Raw genomic sequence first — 13,237 nt, 5'->3', positions numbered from 1 at the left:
TTCCAATTTAGTAAATACTCTAGAATATTAAACTGAAAGAAGAAATTGCTTTGCTTATGAAATAAAACAGTGATTTCTACATCTTGATTAAAATAAGGCATTAATAGAGTTTTAGATATATTTTACCCAAATTACAGAAAATCACAGCTCAACTACTATAACATCCTGATACCCAGTGATCATACAAGATAAAACTATAATTATCAGTAAGCCACACATATCAAAGTAAAGCAGGTATTGATTAGACTCCTCTTTCACAGTTTAAAGTACAGAAAATTAACTTGTCAGTTTGGTTACCTACCAGCAATGATTGAATTCTATTAGTGTTATTACCTTTAGAAACAGCAACAAATTATAATCACTCTTCTCATAACATAAGCACCATGCTAAAAGAGACAACCAAAGTAAACGAGCTAATCATGAATAATGAATAGTTTGGGCTGGTTGGAATCCACTTAGTTGAGGAAAGAGAAAAGAGAAGTGGCTCATTAGGGCATTTCCTGAACCTCGGTTGGAATTTCAGTTAAGGAAGAAGAAATGACACAGCAGTTTCACGCTGGGGACTTCCTTTCTTTATCTGAAATATGCAACCAACTTGAGAAACAGCACTTCAACAAAAGGACTCCACAGTAATGTGGTTAGAATAAAAGCTCTCATTGATCCCATTGCCCCATAATCAACATTTCTTCCCAGAATATGCACAAGCAGTAAATGGTTGTTATCAAAGTAGACTAAGATCCCATATTTATTGCAACATATTAAGTCTCACATTTAATATTTCTTCAACAAACCGACCTGCACTGATTTCCAGTTTTTAAGAATTGCAGTTTTGTTGAGAGTATTAATAGATTTTGAGTTTCTGCTTTAGGCCATCAATTTTCCCATATTTCATATAATCACATTTTCCTTACATATGATTTTGCCCTCAAATTCTAGGATAATTTTAATCTTGTACAGGAATATTTTATATCCCTGTGTGGATGGAAGATATTTAATTCAGCTTACAAGATTATTATTATTATTAATATCCCAATGTGATCTATATTTTTAAGGGGCATGAGTACCAGTTACTCACTCACTGCCTTTTATAAATGAAACATCTAAAGAAGTCTCATTTCCTTTATCAGTTACCTACATGAAAGTAAAAATCTAACGATACATCTTTGTTCCTACACTACAATTTGTGCTATGAAATTTTGCATTTATGTTATAATAGTTACATCATTACATATAGTATAATTACTGAAGTTGCATGCAAAGATTACATTCAAATTCCTCCTACCCTTGTGTTTTATAAAAATCATGCAATTAAATTGATATTTATGTTTGTCAAACAGTGAAGGCTATATAACAATGTCTCAACACTGTGTCTTCCATGAAGAACTGCAAATCTATTGAGTAAAAATTTTAAAAGTTCTCTCATCATCAATAATTTTTGAGCCATTTTACAATTTCTGATGATGTTCTGATACATTTAAATCTGTTAAGGTGATGGGAAGGAGTAAATACTTATTTCAGAATAAAATTAATTTTGGAAATTAAGAAACACTTTTAAGAAAGAGAAACACTGAGATTTTATCATATTAGAAACTACTTTAGATAGAAATATAATTTAAAACACATTTGTGGGATTCATAAGCGCTGAAACTCTATTACTATAAAGGCATACATTTTGGTTTTTGAAAAGTTAGAAATGTATAGATACACACACCTGAAGCAAAAGTCACCAATGTGTTAATGGTGCTTATATGTTAATGGTGTTCCAGTAGAACACTTAAGATATTTTAAAATTTTTTGTTTACCTATAGCTTCTATACTTTATATAAGAAATATATTTGTTACTTATATTAAAATATAGTTTTAATTTTAAAAATAATTTGTGCACCAAAACATTTAGGGATAGTATGCTACTATGTATGATACTGTGCTAGAATAAGAAATAAATATTTGGACTTCATTCATGGTTCCTGGTTCACAATTCCTAACAGGGATGAGAGAAGCACCTTTTGTTAATCATAAAAGCCCCTTTCAACCATACATGAATTTATGTTGAAGAGGTGATTTCACAGTCCCCAAAATAGCTTCTGGAGGAGCACTGGTGTTCAGTGGAACCAACCACATGACTGTGCTTAGTTGCTGTGTCATGTTCAGCTCTTTGTGATCCCATGGAGTGTAGCCAGATGCCTCTGTCAGTGGGGATGCTCCAGAGTACTGGAATGGGTTGCCATGCCCTCCTCCAGGGGATCTTTCCAACCCAGGGATTGAATCCAGGTCTCCTGCATTGCAGTTGGATTCTTTACCCTCTGAGCCACCAGGGGAGCCCAACCATGTGATTCAGTTCAGTTCAGTTCAGTCGCTCAGTCATGTCCAACTCTTTGCAACCCCATGAATCGCAGCACGCCAGGCCTCCCTGTCCATCACCAACTCCCGGAGTTCACTCAGACTCATGTCCATCAAGTCATTCATGCCATCCAGCCATCTCATCCTCTGTCATCCCCTTCTCCTCCTGCCCCCAATCCCTCCCAGCATCAGAGTCTTTTCCAATGAGTCAACTCTTCCCATGAGGTGGCCAAAGTACTGGAGCTTCAGCTTTAGCATCATTCCTTCCAAAGAACACCCAGGACTGATTTGCTTCAGAATGGACTGGTGGATCTCCTTGCAGTCCAAGGGACTCTCAAGAGTCTTCTCCAACACCACAGTTCAAAAACATGAATGCTTCAGTGCTCAGCCTTCTTCACAGTCCAACTCTCACATTCATACATGACCACAGGAAAAGCCATAGCCTTGACTAGACGGACTTTAGTTGGCAAAGTAATGTCTCTGCTTTTGAATATACTGTCTAGGTTGGTCATAACTTTTCTTCCAAGGAGTAAGCGTTTTTTAATTTCATGGCTGCAGTCACCATCTGCAGTGATTTTGATTAGTCTTTCTAAATCACAGATTTGATCAGTTTATTCTCCTTAGTGGTAGACATCAGAAACTTCTTACTGCCTAAACGATTCCCATTCCTCTAGAATAGTATATAAAAGTCCTCACAACCAAATCTAAATCTGGATTTCAAGCTTCATCATAAACTTCCTTCCTTCCTTCCTTCCTTCTACTTGAAAGTAAAAGTGAAAGTCACCCTGTTGGACTCTGCAATTCCATGAACTGTATAGTATAGCCCATGGAATTCTCCAGGCCAGAATACTGGAGTGGGTAACCTTTTCCTTCTCCAAGGGATCTTCCCAACCCAGGGATCAAACCCAGGTCTCCTGCATTGCAGGCAGATTCTTTACCAGCTGAGCTACCAGGGAAGCCCTACTACTAAGAATTCTATGAATTCCTTCTGCTTAGAATGTCCTAATGCAAGATTCTCCTTTTTTTCAAAGTCTAGATTGTATCTGACCTCCTGTCTATAGGCTTCCTTTGAAACATAAGAGTTAAATGCTCTTGAGTGGGTGAAAAGATGGAACTTTACACATCTAAGTATAATAAGTATTAAAGTCAGTATATTTTAATTACAAATAAATTTAAAAATTCAATATAATATCCTTCAAAATTCTAGTTATATTCTATTGGTATTTCTATTATTATTTACTAAAAAAAATGAAAAACATAGCCAAAATATTTTGAAAATAAAAAATACTGTGAAGAAGGACTTGACCAATGAGATACTGAACATACTGTAAAACTACACTAATTAAAACAGCTTGCTGCTAACATATAGTAGATAGAAAACTCAAACCTAAATTTTTAGAAATTTAGTATATATTGAAGATTGCATTTCACATCAGTAGGAAACATATTTCTCAATAAATATTTTAAGGGTAAACAGCTAACAAAGTGTTGAAAGAGGCAGAAGTAGACAGAGACCCATACTTCTACTACACCAAAAATTTAATTTCAAAATCTTAAAGATACAAACATAAAACTTTAAAAATCACCCTCCAAAATGTGACTATTTTTAACCCATAAAGTAGAGAAAAATATTAAGAAAGTCTAATATATTTGAGCACATACAAATTAAAACCTCTCTTAAAAAGAAATATTTTTTAATGACTAACAAAAAAAAACCTGAGGATATGATTTTTTTCTATAGTTTTTAATCATATAATATGTAGGTAATTGTTACACTGTGTTATCAGTATGTTTATCTTCTTACCTGAAAATATATTGCTGAATTGAATCATAATATTCTCTTCTTTGATTAGTAATTCTTAGTTTCATGACACTGAAAATTATGTAAAACGCTTAGACTTATTCTGGGCAGGGAAAAAAGACCTGGGATATTTAGACCCCTAAACCCATTAGTCATTGATTTTAGGCTGCCTCCATGGGAACATTAAATCCCAAGCATATCCTGCCCAAGTTACACCTTAGCAAAGCAGAATCTGTCATACTGAGGGCAGCCTTCTGACAAACTTCCCTTGAAGATGGTTGGAAGATTGAGATGATAAGTAATATATGAAAGTGTAGACAGAACATGGACAGCATATGTTCTAAGTACTTAGAATTAGTCCTGTCACACAGTCCTGTAGACAGTATATGTTAGGTACTAAGAATATTGTGTTCTTCACAATAGCTTCTCCATCAAAATCAGTACTTTATATATTTGTTTATTAGTCACTAATAAGCTTCTACTGACTATCTACCTGGAGAAGGAAATGGCAACCCATTCCACCATTCCAGTATTCTTGCCTGGAGAATCCCAGGGACAGAGGAGCCTGGTGGGCTGCCATCTATGGGGTCACACAGAGTCAGACACGACTGAAGCAACTTAGCAGCAGCAGCAGCAGACTGTCTACCATGTATCAGGCAGTATGCTACACAGACAAGCTGCTGTGATCCTTATCCTCAAGGAGACTAAAAATCAAATAGAATTTGGAAGATAAACTCTCCACTATTTAAATTAGTTAAAGGCAGAAAAATAGCAATATATGAAATAGCAAACAAAAATGATGTAAAGAATAAATGGATTGTTTTCTTATACCTGATTTTGTGAGGAAACAGGATATTGAAATGAGAAATGCCACAAAAGTAGAGAATGCTTGGTTTCTAAAATCAAACATATTTGGGGGCTCTAGGGTAGCAATAAGTAATAGGTAATATCTAAAATAAATAATATTTAAGTTAAAAACATATAAATAGATCATAGAGGGAAAAAAATGCTGTTTGCCAAATGGCAGCTAATGTACTTTTTGGAAATGGACTCAGAAAATAGTTTTACAGGTAAGCAGAAAGCAGACAAGAAGTTAGCATACTAGCTCTTCAAAAAGGAAAAGGGAAAACAATGCATTCATTGTAACTTCAGCTTGCTTTCATAGAAGTCTCAAAAATAAAAGATTATTGGTAAAAACTATTTTCAATGGCAACTGATTTTATTCATATACACCATTATGCCCACAAGTGTCTTTTTTCTTACCAGCAAGTACCCTAGTTTAAGACAACTATTAATTTTTGAAAAACTTCCAGCCTGATAAACCCTGAAGATATCTAACTTCTCCTTTAGAAAGCTAAATTCATAGAAAAGATATAACTCCCCTAAGAAGTTTGGTGAAAATTTTCAGAATCAATATTACCATAGAAAATAAACAAACAAAATCAGATATGAGTATATAAAACTGGGATTTATATGTCAAATGGCAACCCACTCCAGTGTCATTGCCTGGAGAATCCCAGGGATGGGAAAGCCTGGTGGGCTGCCACCTATGGGGTCGCACAGAGTCAGACACAACTGAAGCGACTTAGCAGCAGCAGCCGCAGCAGCATGAATAGAAAATTTCCTTTTACAGAGACTAATATTATCATTAAGTCATTTGCCAAATAATTCATATTGATTATTTGAAAGTCAGGTTTCATTACCAGTTTGGAGAAGTGCATAAATTAGAAAGTGAATGGTCCCTGGTTTTATGTGATTACTCCAAACTTTGCCTTTATAGCACTTTAAGATAAACACTAAATATCAAAGCTGATCTTAAATTCCAATATCATAGAAGAATTACAGACTACCTAACATATAGGCGTTCATCCCACTAAAATATAACACTGAAATGTATCTAGATTTCTATTGCTTCACTAGCACACTAGCATGTGTAGTATATGTAAATTTTTAATATATCTGTTAAAACTGCATTTAAGTTTTATTCGATGAAAGTTATGATGTCCTTAACAAGAAACACACCAGGCACAAGGGTTGTGAAACATTGTAAAATCAGTATAAATATACAACTGTAATAGTAGTGCTTTTTCAGTTCTAAAACACTCTTCTTCTACTTCAATGAACTTTAGAAACATTAACTCATCATTCCACAGTGTCAGCAGAAGTGCATGAGTGCTCCATGAGAAATGGAGAATCAAATGCCTTTCACAAGTTTTTCTGTCCCCAACAAATCAGTTTTGAAGAACAGGGAGTCTCTAGAAACTTAAGGCAGTAATATAATTTAATTCTTCTATGATGCCAAGGGCTTTAAGATTTCTCTAGAGCTTATATTTAATCTTGGCATACACTAGAGCATTAAACAAGAGCCAGTTCTTCTAAAAATTATCAAGTAGGCAAAATTTGTCTTGAACATGCAATCTCTTTTCTCCCTTTTGCCAGATAGGTGCCATAATCCTTTATCATCTCCCTACTTTGCCACCATCTAAAACTATTTTTAAGAAACTCTCTTCTTATTTCATTATGTACTTTATCCACCAAGGTGTAAATGACTAATAAGACTTAAAATATTTTCTTTCTCCAAATATTTGCATTTGGAAGGTAATAAATCCTTAAGGTAAAGAGGGAAGATAAACTCAAAATTGGGAAGGGAAGAATATATATAAAATTCCAGAAATCAAAAATATTTCGTGGAGGCTACCATCTAATCTATACTCAAACAAGACAATGTATTTATTATCCATGAAATAAGTAAAAGTATAAAGCTTCTTCCTTTGTAATGTTAGGGAGTTCCAAATGAGATGGTATTTCCCATGATTGACACTACAGCTCCCTAGAGACAAGAGAAACGACAATTCTTTTACAGTCTGCAAAAACTGTACAGTTGTTCTCTGCTAGACAAGGGAGGAAAGATATTCTGTGGTAACAAATAATTCCAGAGTGTTAAAAACAAAACATTATTTTATACTCCGTGGATTGAGGCTGGAGTGGGTATGGCAACCCACTCTGATAATCTTGAAGAATCCCGTGGACAGAGTAGCCTGATAGGCTACAGTCCATGGGGTCGCAAAGACTAGGACACAACTGAAGCAACTTTGTATGCACGTGGATTTAGGGAAGAGCGGGGGTGAAGAAGGAGGACTCTGTTACATACAGTTACTTAGGAACCCAGGATAATGCAAGGGGCTTCCCTGGTAGCTCAGTTGGTAAGAGTCCACCTGCTATGCAGGAGACCACGGTTCGATTCCTGGGTTGGGAAGATCCACTGGAGAAGAGATAGGCTACCCACTCCAGTATGCTTGGGCTTCCCTTGTGGCTCAGCTGGTAAAGAATCTGCCTGCAATGTGGGAAACCTGGGTTCAATCCCTGGGTAATAGGGGTAAAAGAATAATAGAGGTTCCATCTCCATATATGCTTTCAAAACCACTGAGGCAGGCAAACTGTATGCAGTGAACCATATACACGGTCTTAAAGCTTCTGCAGGAAGTGACACCCATCACTTCTGTTTATCATTCATTGACCAAAGCTGTCAATGATCATGTCTACTTCAAAGGAAATTAACTTGCAATCCTTCCATATATTGAGAGAACTGGAATATTTGTCATTAGGACCAGTGACTATAAAACTCTTCTAATAGACCAAATTATCAACATTTTTTTCCCAGGGAATCACTCTTTAGTAAAATTTAGTCCTTCTATCATATCACTAAGAACTAAATCCAGTCCTTCAAACAAAAGCTATGAGCTATATTCTGAAACTCATTATAAATACAAACAAGAAAAGAGAGTAGTTACAGGAATAAGGAATAAGGAAGAAGTGGATTGACAGAAAGATGGAGATGATAATTTTGATTATCATGATTTGGGGAGATAAAAACTAAAATAAAACTTTCTGTATGAATATATGTGTGTTTATCAGTATTATTATTACATTTTTTAAGATCTATGTCAAAAACACCTTCCAGAATCTACCCTCAAGGAGAGAACTGTCATCTTTCAAAGGAGTGTAAAAATATGAGACACTGTAACTTCATATTTTGCTATAAAAAAAAACATAAAGTTTTCCTGAGGAAACTGTAATACTTATAACAACACTATAAATTTTAAAAGAATAGAACCTGGAAACATAATAAGCTCAGAAATAAAGTATACATATATAAATGTTTTTCTTATTTTCATTTGGAGGGGTTTTAAAATTCCTTTACCCATGAAAAAATACCCATGCATACCAAAAAAAGAATCATCAAAGCATACTTTTAATTTTAACTTATAATTTTTGGTTGACATTTTTAACTATGATAAAACTACACCCTGACAAAGTAAAAGAAAAAGAAATAGAAGTGGGAAAGGGGAAGTAAGATTGTCTTGTTCCTCAAGTAAGACAGGAATTTTCAAATAATCTACAAAATCTAGATGTGACCTAAACACAGAGAATAGATTGAAGCCAGGTATAAATGTTCTCTTGGGGATAATTCATAATCATGGGGACAAGAAGTGCCAGTGGTATTTAAATTCACTTTGGTCAGTAGGTGCATCATGATGTGAGAATAAGACAAAAGAAAATGAGACTAATGGGACTTCCATAAAGGTGTCAACAAATGCCAAGAAAATGATGACACTGGTAGGAATAGGCTTTTTGAATGGATATTAAGTGATAGTCTTATTTAATGGATAACGTTTTAGGAATTAGCCATATAATTTGTTTTTATTTAAAGCTTTTTTTTTAATGTATACAGATGGTCCCTAACTTACAATGGTTAAACTTATGATTTTTCAGCTTTACCATAGTGCAAAAGTAACACAAATTCAGTAGAAACTGTGCTTCAAATTTTGAGATCAGGTCTTTGCCAGGGCTAGCTATGTGTGGTAAGCTGCTCTCTCCAGATGATTGTAGCATCAGTTAGTCAGAAAGTTCAGTCAGCCACGTGATCACAAGGATAAACACTGATACACTTGAAACCATTCTGTTTTTCACTTTTAGTTCAGCATTCAATAGATAACATGAGATATCTGACAGTTTATTATAAATTAGGCTTTGAGTTTGGTGATCTTGCCCCAAAGTAGGCTAATGTAATTGTTCTGAACATGTTTAAGGTAGGCTAGGTGAGGCTATGATGTCCAGTAAGTTAGGTTATTAAATGAATTTTTGATTTGTGATACTTTCAACACACAATGGGTTTATTGGGACACAATCCCATCATAAGTTGAGAAAGACATGCACATTTGAAGAACGAGAGAGAGGATTAATATTCTGTATTAACAAGATTTTTTCATCTCATTTGGGCTCAGAAGAGAAACAGCAAGTTAAATTCACAAGTCAGCAAAGGAAATATCCTTCCCCTTCAAATTTTACAGAGCACATAAAATAGAAATTATAAATAGAAAGACCTGATATTTTAATACTATTTTTGTTTTACAAATGCGTTTTAAGTACTTCAATTTTACCTATTTTCTCTTCCCAGATTATGCTTACATTGCACAGTATTGTGATGGTCAGCTCTGAGGTCCTCAGCTGATGACACTGAACCTGGCAAGCACAAATGTGCAGTCATACATTCACAACACAGAGCCACTAACATCATGACCAATGAAAACCATCCTACACTTCCCATACCACATTCCCGTCCCCACCTTTGCCATTAGGGAATTAACCCAGATGTGCCAGAATCCGTGCATGGCTTCTGCACTTGTAGGAATTGTGACTTTTACACTTGCCAGGTGGCTCAGTGGTAAAGAATGCGCCTGCCGGTGCAGGAACCACAGGAGACCTGGGTTTGATCCCTGGGTTGGGAAGATCTCCTAGAGGAGGAAGTGGCAATCCACTCCAGTATTCTTGGTGGGATAATCCCATGGACAGAGGAGTCTGCTGGGCTAAGTCCATGGGACTGTGAAGAGTTGGACACGACTGAGCATGTGATTTTTATGCCAAATGTTAAAGAATTCGCATTGCACTGTTCACTTTTTATTTTGTCAGAGTTCAAATGTTAGGATAAATTAAATATACTGCCATGGCTTAGGAAATTTAAAATGGAAATATAAAATTAAATATAAATATAAACTTTTAAATATAAAAAATTTATATTTTTTTAAGTAGAGGTTTCCTTCAAGGGAATGTTAATACTTAATTTCCCAGGATCCTTGAATATCTCTCTTCTGTTGTAACACTGAAATGAGAAGGATATGTTAAATATAATGAAATGTTTGCTGAAACATAAATAACTGAGTATATCTAGACTAGCATGTAAACATACTAATTACACTGTGTGTAAGCTATATCAGCTGCCTTCTCTTTCAATATAACATTTGTATTTATTACATTTCCCATATGGTAATGCTTCTGGTAATCTTGCTATAACTAATGAGGAAAAAGTAGAAAATTATATATGTATATATACATATATACATATGGTTTTTCCAGTAGTCATGTATGGATGTGAAAGTGGGACCATAAAGAAAGCTGGGCACTGAGGAACTGATGCTTTCAAATTGTAGTGCTGGAGAAGACTCTCAAGAGTCTTGGACAGCAAGGAGATCAAACCAGTCAATTCTAAAGGAAATCAACCATGAATATTCATTGGAAGGACTGATGCTAAAGCTGAAGCTCCAATACTTTGGCCTGATGTGAAGAGCTGACTCATTGGAAAAATCCTGATGCTGGGAAAGATTTAGGGCAGGAAGAGAAAGGGGAAACAGAATGAGATGGTTGGATGGCATCATTGACTCAATGGACATGAGTTTGAGAAAACTCTGGGAGATAGTGAAGGACAGGGAAGCCTGGTGTGCTGCAGTCCACTGGTTTGCAAAGAGTCAGACATGACTGAGCAGCTGAAAAACAAATCCAACTGAAATGCTACAGAAGGTTGGCCAAGTATTACAACATATAAATACAACTCTATTCAGATATTCGTTCTAGATTCAAGTAATTTGGGTCACATGTGTTATGTGCTAGGTTCTTTCACTTGAATATGGAATACAGTGATTTAAAAGTTTTTTAAAAGGTCACATACTTCAGAAATTATAAAGTTAGAAGATTGGAAAATTCACCCCCTTGAAAACCTCCTACATTAAATAAGAGAAAAAGATAGTTAATAAGTGGCAGTGATCATGCTTGTATCAATATTTCTGAAAATCTATGACAACTAATAGTATGCTGAGAAGTGTTTGTTTTTTTTTTTCTTCCTATGTATGCTGCTGCTGCTGCTGCGTCGCTTCAGTTGTGTCCGACTCCGTGCGACCCCATAGACATCAGCCCACCAGGCTCCTCTGTCCCTGGGATTCTCCAGGCAAGAATACTAGAGTGGGTTGCCATTTCCTTCTCCAATGCATGCATGCATGCTATGTCATTTCAGTCGTGTCCAACTCTGTGCGACCCCATGGATAGCAGCCCACCAGGCTCCTGTGTCCAAGGGATTCTCTAGGCAAGAATAGTGGATTGCCATTTCCTTCTCCACCTCCTGTGTATGGATCTTGCTAATCATGTAGAAAACTGTACTTCATTTTCTGGTTTCAACTCAAAGCAGGAAGGGCTGAGTTTAGTAAAACCCAGGGATTTCACAGGTTCTAGGCTTCCCTGATGGCTCAGTCATAAAATATACCCCTGCAATGCCGGGGACCTGGGTTCGATCCCTGGTTCAGGCAGATCCCCTGGAGAAGGGAATGGCAACACAGTTCAATATTCTTGCCTAGAAAATTCCATGGACAGAGGAGCCTGGCAAGCTACAGTCCAAGGGGTTGCAAAGAGTCAGATAGAACTGAGCAAGTAGCACTTTCACACATATACTCCCTGTGTTGGACGACAGTGCTGAAACAAAGAGCACACAATAACATGGCTGTTGGTGACTCTTACTCCTCAGACAAAGCTTCATAATCAGTCAGTTCCTTAAGCAAAGCGCAAGAGATGCATCTCTCAAACCATATGCAGATTCTACAACTTCACCTTTTGTTGACAAGTTCATATAAAGCAACAGATTGGGTATTAGAGAAATACAACAGGTGTGACAAGGAAAAAACAATAGTTAAAGTGGTGCCTAGTAAATGTCACTTTAAAGAAAAGAAAATACAAGTAAATGTATCAGATGCAAAATTTAGATTTTAGATGTTTATACCATCAAGTCACAGAATATAGGGGGCAAAATGAAAAAAATGGCATCTTAGCACAATGAGATGAATAAAATTTCACAGGTACCACTGAGAGTTGGTAGAATGGTATTTTTTTATAGAAGAGAGTCACACAAGATGATACTTGGCTCTTAAAAATGTATATGATATACATATACGTTATGGATTGATCACCATGATCAAAAGAATTAACATATCCAATTGCCTCTGACAGTTAACTCTTTTTTTAAATGCAGGGAACACTTATCTACTCTCAGCAAACTTCAAGTATACAATACCTTGTTATTAACTAGTCTAGTTGAAAGCAGAACTTTGTTGTTCAAATGGACAAACAAGTTGATTATTAGTTTGTTAATATTGCATCCATACAGGATTATTAAACCTAATTATGGATGTAATAAGTAATCTATTAAAAGTGGCATTTTATTAAATGTAATTGCCACAAAATTATTTGGAAGCTAGAACTAAACATTAAAAACAAATTCATCCATCTCTGAATCCAACAGAACGCAGGACTCATTCAGGAATGAGGCAAGGGTGATGGGGAAAACAACTATGTCAATATCTAGGTCAATATACCTCTTCCCCCTCTAATTCCATTAATAAATCTCATTAATTCAATGGGGAAATAGCTGAATAAAGCTCAAAATTATAAACTTGAATAACATATTTGGGTTTCTCTTAAACCTAAAGATTCATATTTTCTAGAAATAGAAAATAAACTTCTCTTACATTGAGAAAGAGGGCTCTAAGTACAAATATATGTACTTTTGTTGCAAAAACTTGAATTTTTTACTCGTTAACTCAAACTGCCTTGACTTCTCATGTTTATGCAAAACAGACTTTTTGGAGAAAAAAAAGAAAGATACTGTAACATCAGAGGAAATCATCAAAGAACTAGTGGCAACATCTTAAGGCTTTTATCAAAGTAGTGAGGGAATGCATTAAAGCAACAATATCTGAAGCTTACATGTGATGGGAC

At 35.6% G+C, this 13,237-nt stretch overlaps 1 protein-coding gene across 2 annotated transcripts in view; it reads right to left on the bottom strand.

Annotated features, from left to right (window-relative positions):
* The window catches only part of TFEC (transcription factor EC), a 107,403-nt gene extending 106,971 nt beyond the window's left edge, over positions 1 to 432 (bottom strand). The window contains exon 1 of one of the 2 annotated variants that reach the window (XM_040260141.1): positions 302 to 432. The gene's annotated coding sequence lies outside the window, so the exon portion shown is untranslated. The remainder of the gene's footprint in view (positions 1 to 301) is intronic. The other variant, XM_040260143.1, reaches the window with a different exon arrangement.
* Between the last annotated feature and the right edge of the window lie 12,805 nt (positions 433 to 13,237).

Source organism: Oryx dammah, unplaced genomic scaffold (assembly GCF_014754425.2).
Source record: "Oryx dammah isolate SB20612 unplaced genomic scaffold, SCBI_Odam_1.1 HiC_scaffold_18, whole genome shotgun sequence".
Taxonomy (NCBI): domain Eukaryota; kingdom Metazoa; phylum Chordata; class Mammalia; order Artiodactyla; family Bovidae; genus Oryx; species Oryx dammah.
Note: the sequence above shows the minus strand (reverse complement) of the source record. Positions and strands in the feature narration are given on the sequence as shown.